Raw genomic sequence first — 9,768 nt, forward strand, 5'->3', positions numbered from 1 at the left:
TCTGCAGTAAGGGAGGAAAAATAAGCACAAGAATTCTTGTCAATACAAATTATCCAGAGTAGAAGATAGGGGACAACCTCATAAAGCAAAAGCACAGAGTCAATACATTTATAAATCAGAATACAGCAAGTACACTTACCACTGGAGAAAACTGTGAGTAAATCTCTCCTGAAGAAGGCTTTAAGCCCATTTTCCCTTCAAACCTACATCACCAGTGAAGTCCCATAAATGAAAATTCTCTTGCAGATAAAGTGGTTGTCTTCACCTTTTGGCAGCTGCAGTAAAAACAAAACATATCCTGCAAGGAGGTTTTACTCCTGAGAGTAATCTCCTCAAAGAGTGAGGAGAAAGCAAGAGCTAAAATCACTTGCACAATCATGTTTCATAACTGTTCCTGGTCTGGTGGTATTGGTCTTTCCTGAGTACAAAAAATGCACAAACTTTTCTCCCTCTTCTACTAAGAGGAAAAAAAAAAATCTGCTTATCTTTGGATACACAGAGACTTTGGAGGAGCTCCAAACAATGGAGCACTGTGTGCCCCACTCATCACACAGACACTGAAGAAAGAGTGTGGCAAAGAATGCACCAAGTATGTAATTACTGTTTCACAAGATAATTCCATTATTAATACATCCCCAAAGATAGCATGCACAGCGCTGCAGTTTAATTAGATGGTAACTGGAGGGGGTTTGAATTTATGAGGTAATAAATATATTTTGGACTAATAAACTCCAAGGCTGAAGTGTTTATTAATCTAGAATATAAAGATTACATAGTTGATAGGAGACAACCTCAGGTTGTGCTGAGATGCCTGTTGTTTATACACTTCAAAATTAATATTTTCCTCTTTTGGGAGCAAGATTAGAAAGCCAAGATTGCTGTGGATGGTGCTGAAAAATACAGAAACTGCCCAACAGTTCTGTGTTCTCAAAGGCAAAGGCTATTTGAGTCTCAGCAGATTGGTGTGGTTTTAAGGTTTCACCTTTTGATCAATTTATCACCTCCTAAACTATTCAGTACTGCAAATAAACTCCCTTCTGACACTGTCAGTGCCTCATTCTGATGGTAAAAACCACAGATTCCCTTGTAGGATAACCAGAGCCTTTACAAGACTATCAGATGTCTCCTCTGTCCCCCCAGACACTCAATTCCATCTTCATTCTCCTGCTCTTGGATTCACCTGCAAGACCACATGAACAATTTTGGTTGAATTTTTTTCTCTCCTGAACATGGTTGTAGAAACTTTTTGCCTAGTGCAGCACATTAAGGATTTGGAAACCAACTGTTGTGAGGATTTATATCCCAACCAGCTGTGCCAGGAAGTCAGAGGAATCAAATGGTCTCATCTATTAACTTGTCCTCAGGTAGTTACAACTAGAGCTTTATAAATTACCACACACTTCAGTCCATTTAAACCACATTTCTCTGCTCTTTTGCAAGTGCCAATGCCTCACTCAGGCAGGACAGAAGACCAGGTTTGGTCCAGGAAAAAACGGGCATGATTGAAGTCAAAGACCAGTTTTGCTTAAGCCAAAGCTAAATTTAGGGCTGAGGGAATTGCAGAGAAAGAAAAAGGAAGAAACACGAGGAGGAACAACTTGTGGGATCTTGCAGGTGAGTCAAGACTGACAAGTGCAAAGGAACTGCTCCCATACCTGGCTGAGTGATGGATGCTGGACAAAACCAGGGGAATGAATCCTGGGTGTGCCAAAGGAACTGTGGGGCAGGAAAAGAGGAGAGACACACCACAGCTTGGATTTATTGGTGAGGGAAAACCCTGCTTCTCTGAGCCAGCCTCAGGTGGGTGCCAGCAGGAAGAAAGTATCATTACCAAGGGCTCTAAAGATTTAAAGATATTTAAGAAAATGTGTATTAAGGAGCTTAGGTGATCCAAATAGATTTGGCTGTGTGTTCAGACAGATTCCAGGGTGTTCCACAGGTTCAGGGCAAAGACTTCAACACTAATTCTCAAGAAGACCCTACAGATAAATCATGGATGATGACAAAGAACCATTTCCAAAGCTCCTGCTTCTTCATTCCCAGGCTTATATCCTCTCACCAACTGAAGCAAGTCACAGAACCAACTTTCCAATATTAAATCTCCAGGCAGTGTGTTATTCATACAGCTTATGGAGATGTCTTTACCCTCTGGAAAAACAAAGTTTAAGAAAAATGGCTCCATCTTTGGGGAACAGTTTAAGTCTCAGGATAACTACATTAGGAAATCTAACTCTATTACTTTCTATCTTACATTTTATTACAAGATTGGTAATAGGAAATTACCAAATAAAATTGGTATTTTACTTGGTAATTTTTTTCCATGGGCCTCGTCTAATATGAAAGATGGTGATCATCAAATTTATTCAAGTTTTCCTGTCAACAACATCATTAACCAAATCCCTCAATTTCAAAGTAAATAAAAGCATCTGGGCTTCTTGCACAGCAAGACTGACTTGCATATTTAAGCCTCATATATAGATGAATCTGCACTGGACCAAATTTGCATATTAATGAAGGACTAATTGCTCTTTGCAGTCAATTTTATGCAGATGAATTTACTCCTCTCAGTACAATTTTCATAATGTTCGGAAAGAACCAAAAAATGTAAAACTTTGTAAAAGTACACAAATGTTAGACAATCAAGGAAGAAATGTCCTAATGGCTTCCAACAGCTTTACATTAAATTGTGTATAATTCATCTTTTATACTGTTGCTTTATTTTAACAGCCTCCCACAAAGAACAGAACAATCCATGGAATAACTTCAGCCTATTCCCCCTCCTCGGTCTCAAATTTTAACAGCTTGTAATAACCCATTATATGATCCAGTTTCCAGCTGGAAGGATGAAGCCTGGATTTTTAGGAGAAGTTAAATTTGCTAAACAGGAATTTATTTGCTCCCAGATATCCTCATGCCACAGGACAGATAGGACAGAGTTTGTCCCACACATTTTTAAGGTGATTTCTATCCAGTTTTGCACTATTAAGGAAAAAAAGGCCCAATTCCTTGTCGAGTCTCCCCTGAGGTAAAGTGCAAAATGTCAAAAGAAGAACAGGAAAATTCATAGGAAAGAAAAACAGTAAAAAATGCTGAGGAGAAAATTATAATAGTGGGGGGAAAGGGGAAAAGATATGGGAGTAGAAGAGGAAGGGAAGTGGAAAGGCAAGGAGAGAAAAATGATGCTTCAATGTGTTTATTCATGTCTGGCTGAAAAGAAAAGAAGGATTTAGGAGAAAGTTCAAGGCAAAGTAAACAAATAAAAGAAAAAAATGCAGCCACAAATGTAGCCACAAAAAGGAAAAAAGAACAGGAAAGATAATGAAATAAGAAATAAGTGAGAATCAGAGAGCACACGATACATAAAGAAACAAATAAAAGAAAACACAAACCCCACAGTTTTTCCGCGTTCTGCCAGAACAGAAGGGCAGAGTTAGTGGGAATGCTTCAGGAATCTGAATTTGCATGTATAGCCTTCCTCCTGCCAAAGAAAAAAGCCTTATTTTAACTGTGAAGACTGATAACCATAATATTTATATGTATCATAAAATCACTTACAGAAGACCATTTTAATCAGAAAAGGAATTGCATAAAAGAAAGTTACAGCTTTCAATGACTTGGAGGCCTTTTGTAGAAGGAACATGGGAACACAGTTCACCTTCCCCACATCTGCCATACCTTTGATGGCATTTTCTGTCCTTCTCTATAGGTTTTGCTGTTTTAACATCTCCTTTTTGAAGCAGAGAATATTCACACAGATATGTGATGGGTTTATATTGGCACCAAGGAATCTTTTCTGGTTTTACTCTATTTCTTCTCTAATTTCCTACTATGCCTCTTCCTGGACCATGCTGAGCTTACAGATCTCCTATGATCCCCCAATTTGGCTCCAGAGAAGCAAGAGTTCACAAAAAAATATTCATGATCAAAATAAAATAATCCTCAGAATGAACATCTTTTGACTGAGCTGTCGAGTTCTTCCAAAGAAGAACCAGAAAATCAGCCAGGAAGTCACTTAGGCATCTCTCTTTCCCAACTTGATGACTGAAGAATTTTTCTGGGGTAAAATCACTCCTCCATGAGCAATAAAGGCCAAAGTTTTATAGAGGTAAGATCCCATTGCATGGAGAAAAAGGGGGAAAAAGGCTTTAGGGCAGAGGAGTTGGCAGAAAATATGAAACCAAGGGGAAGGACAGGGAAAATGACAAGAGGCTTTCACTAGCACTCAAAAAAAGACCAGACCACAGAACAAAGACAAATAGAGTTACAAAATAATAACAGTAATAATTGGAAAAGAATGACAAATACTCCACCAGGAAAATATTGGAATGCTACTGCTGAAGAATTCTCAGTGAGGAAGCAGGACTCAGTTCAGCTGGGCCTGGAGCTCTGGCTTTTAAAAGTTATTTGACAACAAATTACAGCTCTTTGTGAATACTTGGAATTCTGGATTATTAATTCAAACTGTTTCCCTGTTTTGCTCATAGAAGAGAAGGAAGGGAAATGTTTCTCCCCTATAATTTCTGTACATTTGGAAACCTGCTCTGGGCACTGCCCCTCTTTCCCCAAAAATGTCTGGTTCAAAGGAGTAATGCTGTGTGAATGTAAACAAAGATAATTCTTCAAACAAGAACAAGATGTTCCACCCAAAATGATTTGCTTTCCAGTGGCTGAGATGCCTACTTCTAATCATCAACAAAGGTTAACCTGACCAGATTTAATTAACCACTTAATACAATAATAAAGATGCATAAATAATGGGGAAGGCAGCTCAGAGAGGCAACAGAAATCCAAATAAATCTCTCCAGCAAGCACAAAGTCTGGGCTGTTATCACCTGATGACACTGATGTAAGAATTCCCAAGTTTTCAGATCAACTAGGCACAGTTTTGAACTTGTCTATGTGGAACTTGATTAATAGATAGTTTTAATTATTATTAAACAATCAGAAAAAAAAAAAAAATAAAAAAAAACCAACAAAGGTAAGAAACCACACCCCTAAAATTCAATGATAAAGTGAACCCAGTGATATTTCTTAGTACTGTGCTTCAAGTTCATAGATGAAGTCAAATGGTTGGACAGATTATTTGAGGAGGACAGGAAAATAAATCACTATTTCCTCATATATAAATATATATATATGGAGATATCAGACAGACATTCTCAAGACAGAGTTACAATTTTCAGTGAAAAAATTAGTCATGTTCTGGAATATTCCCTAGTAATGAAACAAAAGCTTTCTATTACAACAATAAAGTAATTTGCAAGTATTAAATGCCATAAATTGGGAATACTGCAAAATATTTTACATTTCAAAGAATGTTAGGAAATATTATTGGCCCTGGATCTCTGGATAATGTGTGCAGCACTTGCTGGATAGTCAGGCTGTACTCAGAGTTATCAAATATTGAGTATTGAAGAGGAGGACTGGGCATCAGCCCTTCCATTTTCTCTCAGTACAGTTTAAACATCCCTTAAAATAAACAATTCAGTGCAAACCAACAGATCTGCTATTGATTCATTCTGTTCATAAAAAGTAACAACATCGTGGTAAATTCAATCTAGTCAATGAGAAGTTTATGAGCCTAAATATATCAAAAGGGCAATGAAAGCTAATATCTAGTGATTAAATAACAATCTGTGAGGAAAAGACACCCCACTTTCAATTCCAGGGCACTGGAATCATCTCCTGATGAAAAATAGGGTTTGAATTGTTTCAGAGGACACTGCAGCCATTTGCCCTTTTTAACAGCCTGAAAGTTCACAAGGCAAGATTAACTTATAATTTAACTGAAGTGGATCTCAAATAAAATTTTTTGATTAAAATCTCCATTTCTGTGCCTCCTGGCAGTGCCAATATTGCTGGAACAGGACATCAGCTGCAACACCAGCAACTCTGGAATGCACTGCCATAAACTGCAAATCAGCTTTGTCCTACTTTAATATTGGTTTAACAATAAAAAAAGAACTTGGATGTTTAATATTTAAGTAGTACAATTATCCCTTTAGAACTGATCCAGGAGGATCCTTCATGGGTACACAGTGTGGGAATGTGGGTTTGCTCCACGAGGAGGCTTTGATCTGCAGGACCCAGCAGAAAGGTGGATTTGTGTGTGCTGAGGGGATGCCCCAGGGACTCTGGAGCAGGGAAATCTCTCCCACAGTGCCATGGACAAAACTGAACAGAGCTCAGAGCAGGGAGCTGTGAACGACATCCCTGACAGGGATTGTCCCCAGCTGGCCAGGCTGGTGCCTTGGTTTGGAAGCCCAGACACAAGGGTGGCTTTGTCCAGCATTGTTTTGGAAGCCAAGGTTAGAGCAAGTCAAGCCTCCCTTTCCATCTTCCTCTCCTTCCTCGCTTTTGTCACTTCAGGCTGAGCGAACACAGAAAAATGTCAAGTTTTGGGAGGAACATTTCAAACATGAGCTAAGTATTGTCCCTGAACAGAGAAGCAGGAATGTTCAGATGCCAATTTTTCTGTTTTGGGGGAAGGTCAGAGAGGAAGTCCTGCACCTGCACTGCACTGCAGGGTGATCCTGAGTGCAAGTGCCCATTTCTGCCAACCTTGAGGACTCTGCTGTGCCCAGCCAGGGCATGGCCAGTTTGCCTGGAGAGGAGGAGCTGTGGGTGCCATGGATGACATGGCTGGAGCACACATGTGCAGGAACTTGGAGGAACAAAAGCACAGAGCTATTTACTACCTCACACAGATGGGCAAGTCCACTCTGGAGATCTCTGCACACTTGTGAAATCAGGATGACGTGTCTGGAATTCTTCCTCTCCTCTCCACTGCTGAAGTAACTCAGGCAAATGCAAGTTGGCAGCTCCTTTAAAGACTCCAATTTACCCATTTTCCATAATAACTTTCAGCTGCATTAAACACAAACACACACACAAAAAAAAAAACAGGTAGCACCAACAGTGAAATCTAAATTTGGATTACTCGCAGAGAAAACACACAAAGTGAATGATTTTGCAATTAAATCAGAAGCAAACTGAACTACTTTTTACACTAAGCTGGATTGTCCATGGGACACATCAGTCTGCACCCAGAGGGAAGTTGTAGGAGCAAAGCTCTGCACTTCCTGAGGCAGCTGAGCAATGGCAAATACATCCACACACCTCTAGAGCTACTGGTTCCTCCCAAATCCAGCAAAATCCAGTCCCCTGGGGCATCATAAACCCCTTCTCAGAACAGGCCTGCCAAAAGCAAAGTGCTGATTTCCCTATTAAAGGATCCCCTTATTCCATAGCTCCTGCTGAGTGCATTGCTGTCCCACCCCTTGGATATTCATTTATTTGTTGCTGGCCATAAGAAAACCTGAAATCATATCTCTCAGATCAGATTCATTGGGTATTTCAATTTCCAATCTAAATTTTAATTAACTCTTTTACTTCAGCATTGCATTTTATCATGATGAATTACTTGGAGGAATACACAATACAGAAGCTCTATGGAGTAACTGAATGTAAAAATATTTACTTAGAAACCTCCATTTATTTTTCTCCAAACTGTTAAAATAGAATGTACAGACACAGTAACAGAAATATGAGGTGACAGAAGAGAATGGGCCAGATCCTTGTGAATCCACTCCATTTTACAGGCACATAAAACTAAACTGGCCTCAGCTTGATGTAACTGATACATCTCAAAAATGAATGATAGACATGAAATGGCAAAAAGGCTGGTGAGCCAAATTTATCTTACTGGTTTGGGGTTTATTTTCTATTATTCCCTTTCTATATTTTCAAAACATTCCTTAATGCTCTTTCCTCTCAGAAGGAAATGTAAGTCTATCAAAATAATATTTACAAGCTCAGCTGCAACATCCTCCATGGTAATTCAGTCTGGCTGTTTGTTGCTCTTTGTGAGGAATAGTTCTGCTTGAGCTCTCCACAGAGAAGAAAACAACTCTGTTTTCCTGATATACTTCAGATTCAAATTATTGAAGTACAGGATGGAGAAATGAATTAGATAAAGGCAAGGGAAATGCGGAATTCATACCTGGCTGCTGTGATGAGCTTGCTGGTAACTGATAAAGCTGTGAGTGTTAAAAGAACTTTAATGAGAAATGATATTGACCCCAGTGCCAGTGTTATCAGCACTACTGTATTTAAAATAAATGAAATTTAAAAATATTTAACTTGCACTTCTTCAGCAGTGTCCACTGACAAATATTTTAGTTAAATATCTACCTCTGACTTCCATTAAAATACCTTTAGATGAGACTATCAAAAGCAATTTCCATCTCAGTTTCCTACAGTCCCACAACTTTTTATGCCCTTATAATTAAAACCAATTCCAACTTCTTTCCTCTGTGTAACAAATTCAATGACAGATGTAACACACATTTTTTGCTACCTCCTCTCTAAATTGACAACATTGTTTCTTTGCAGCCTTTCAGAAAGTTTCCAGCTGCAAACAACAGTGCCCAGAGCAGAGGGGCTGCTGTTCCTGGTCATTGCTGGAAAAAAATCTCAAACTCAAAGTAACTCTCATGATTAGGATGAACTATCAACAATCATCTATTTTTAAGTGCAGCATCCTATAAATCCTCCTAATTAGTAAACTAGATGTCTTCTTTTAAGCAAACAATCCCCAGCCTCCCTCCTTATTTATTTGCCTGAATTCAATTGTGTTTGCACCTGCTGGCCCAATCACCTAAATGACAGATTCTGGATGGAAGGGAGAAGCTGGGCCATAAACAGTAATTTCATTATCGTTCAATTTAAAGGATTTGCCTGCACCTATTTTCTCTGCTTTATGAAGAATGTTGATGCTGTTTCCTCCTCTGTGGCTCTGATGCAACAGCACCAACAAGAATTTCCCACTGCTCCCAACCCATCCTTCACTGCTGCCTCCACTGGAATCCAAGCTGAGTCTCCTGGAGGGGAAGGACCATCAGGATAAAGAGGGAAGGAATTATTTCCAAGTCTGGGCTGAAAAACTGATAAAAGTCAAAAAAATTAGTTGGTTGCTAAAAAGGACTCTTTGTAAAATAAAGGTTAGGAAGTATTTCTTTAGAATACAAAAATAACAGAACTACTTCTGCCATGAAAAGCCATGGAGGAGGAGGAGGTATTCCTGATGGTATTTACCTAAATCTTACTCTAAAATCCATCTACTCCCTAAATCAAATTAGTTACTTTCCCAAAAACCTTCCTGAATGAAATTCAGTCTCTGGATGAAAAATCCTGAAAATTTGGGGATGGAATCTAAGCCATTCTCTACCTTGAAGGATTAAACAAGAGACAGATGGATCCCAAACTATGGATGTTGAAACTCAACAACATCTGAACCATCTCAGCTCTACAGCTCAGGTCTTCAAAGAAACCCACATTTCCTCCCCTCACCTGAAACACAACATAACTTCAAAATATGTTCTGAAGCTGTCACACCTTGAATGTTAAGCCAATATTGGCAGAATTATCAATTTACCATATCAATTTACAATGAACAGTAATTTGGTTGAGTGTGTAAAACTGGATTGTGTGTAAATGAAAACAGTAACCAAAGGGGAGGCAAACAGGCAGCTGAAGCCCTGAGAGAGGAGCTTTGGAGAGAGGAACTGCACAGCATTTTTATGTAACACGTGGGGAAACTGTGCAGCATGGGAGTTTTGGATGTTAATTCTGCAGCTGTACTAAATCCAGTGTGTCAGACTCTGTCTGCAAGCAAGCCAGATTTAAGGAAGCACATTTTTACTGCAGCATTGGAGGCTGAAAAGTGGTTAACTTGGTTCAGTTCACCAGGGGGAAGTTTATCTAGGA

Source organism: Serinus canaria, chromosome 19 (genome assembly GCF_022539315.1).
Source record: "Serinus canaria isolate serCan28SL12 chromosome 19, serCan2020, whole genome shotgun sequence".
Lineage (NCBI taxonomy): Eukaryota > Metazoa > Chordata > Aves > Passeriformes > Fringillidae > Serinus > Serinus canaria.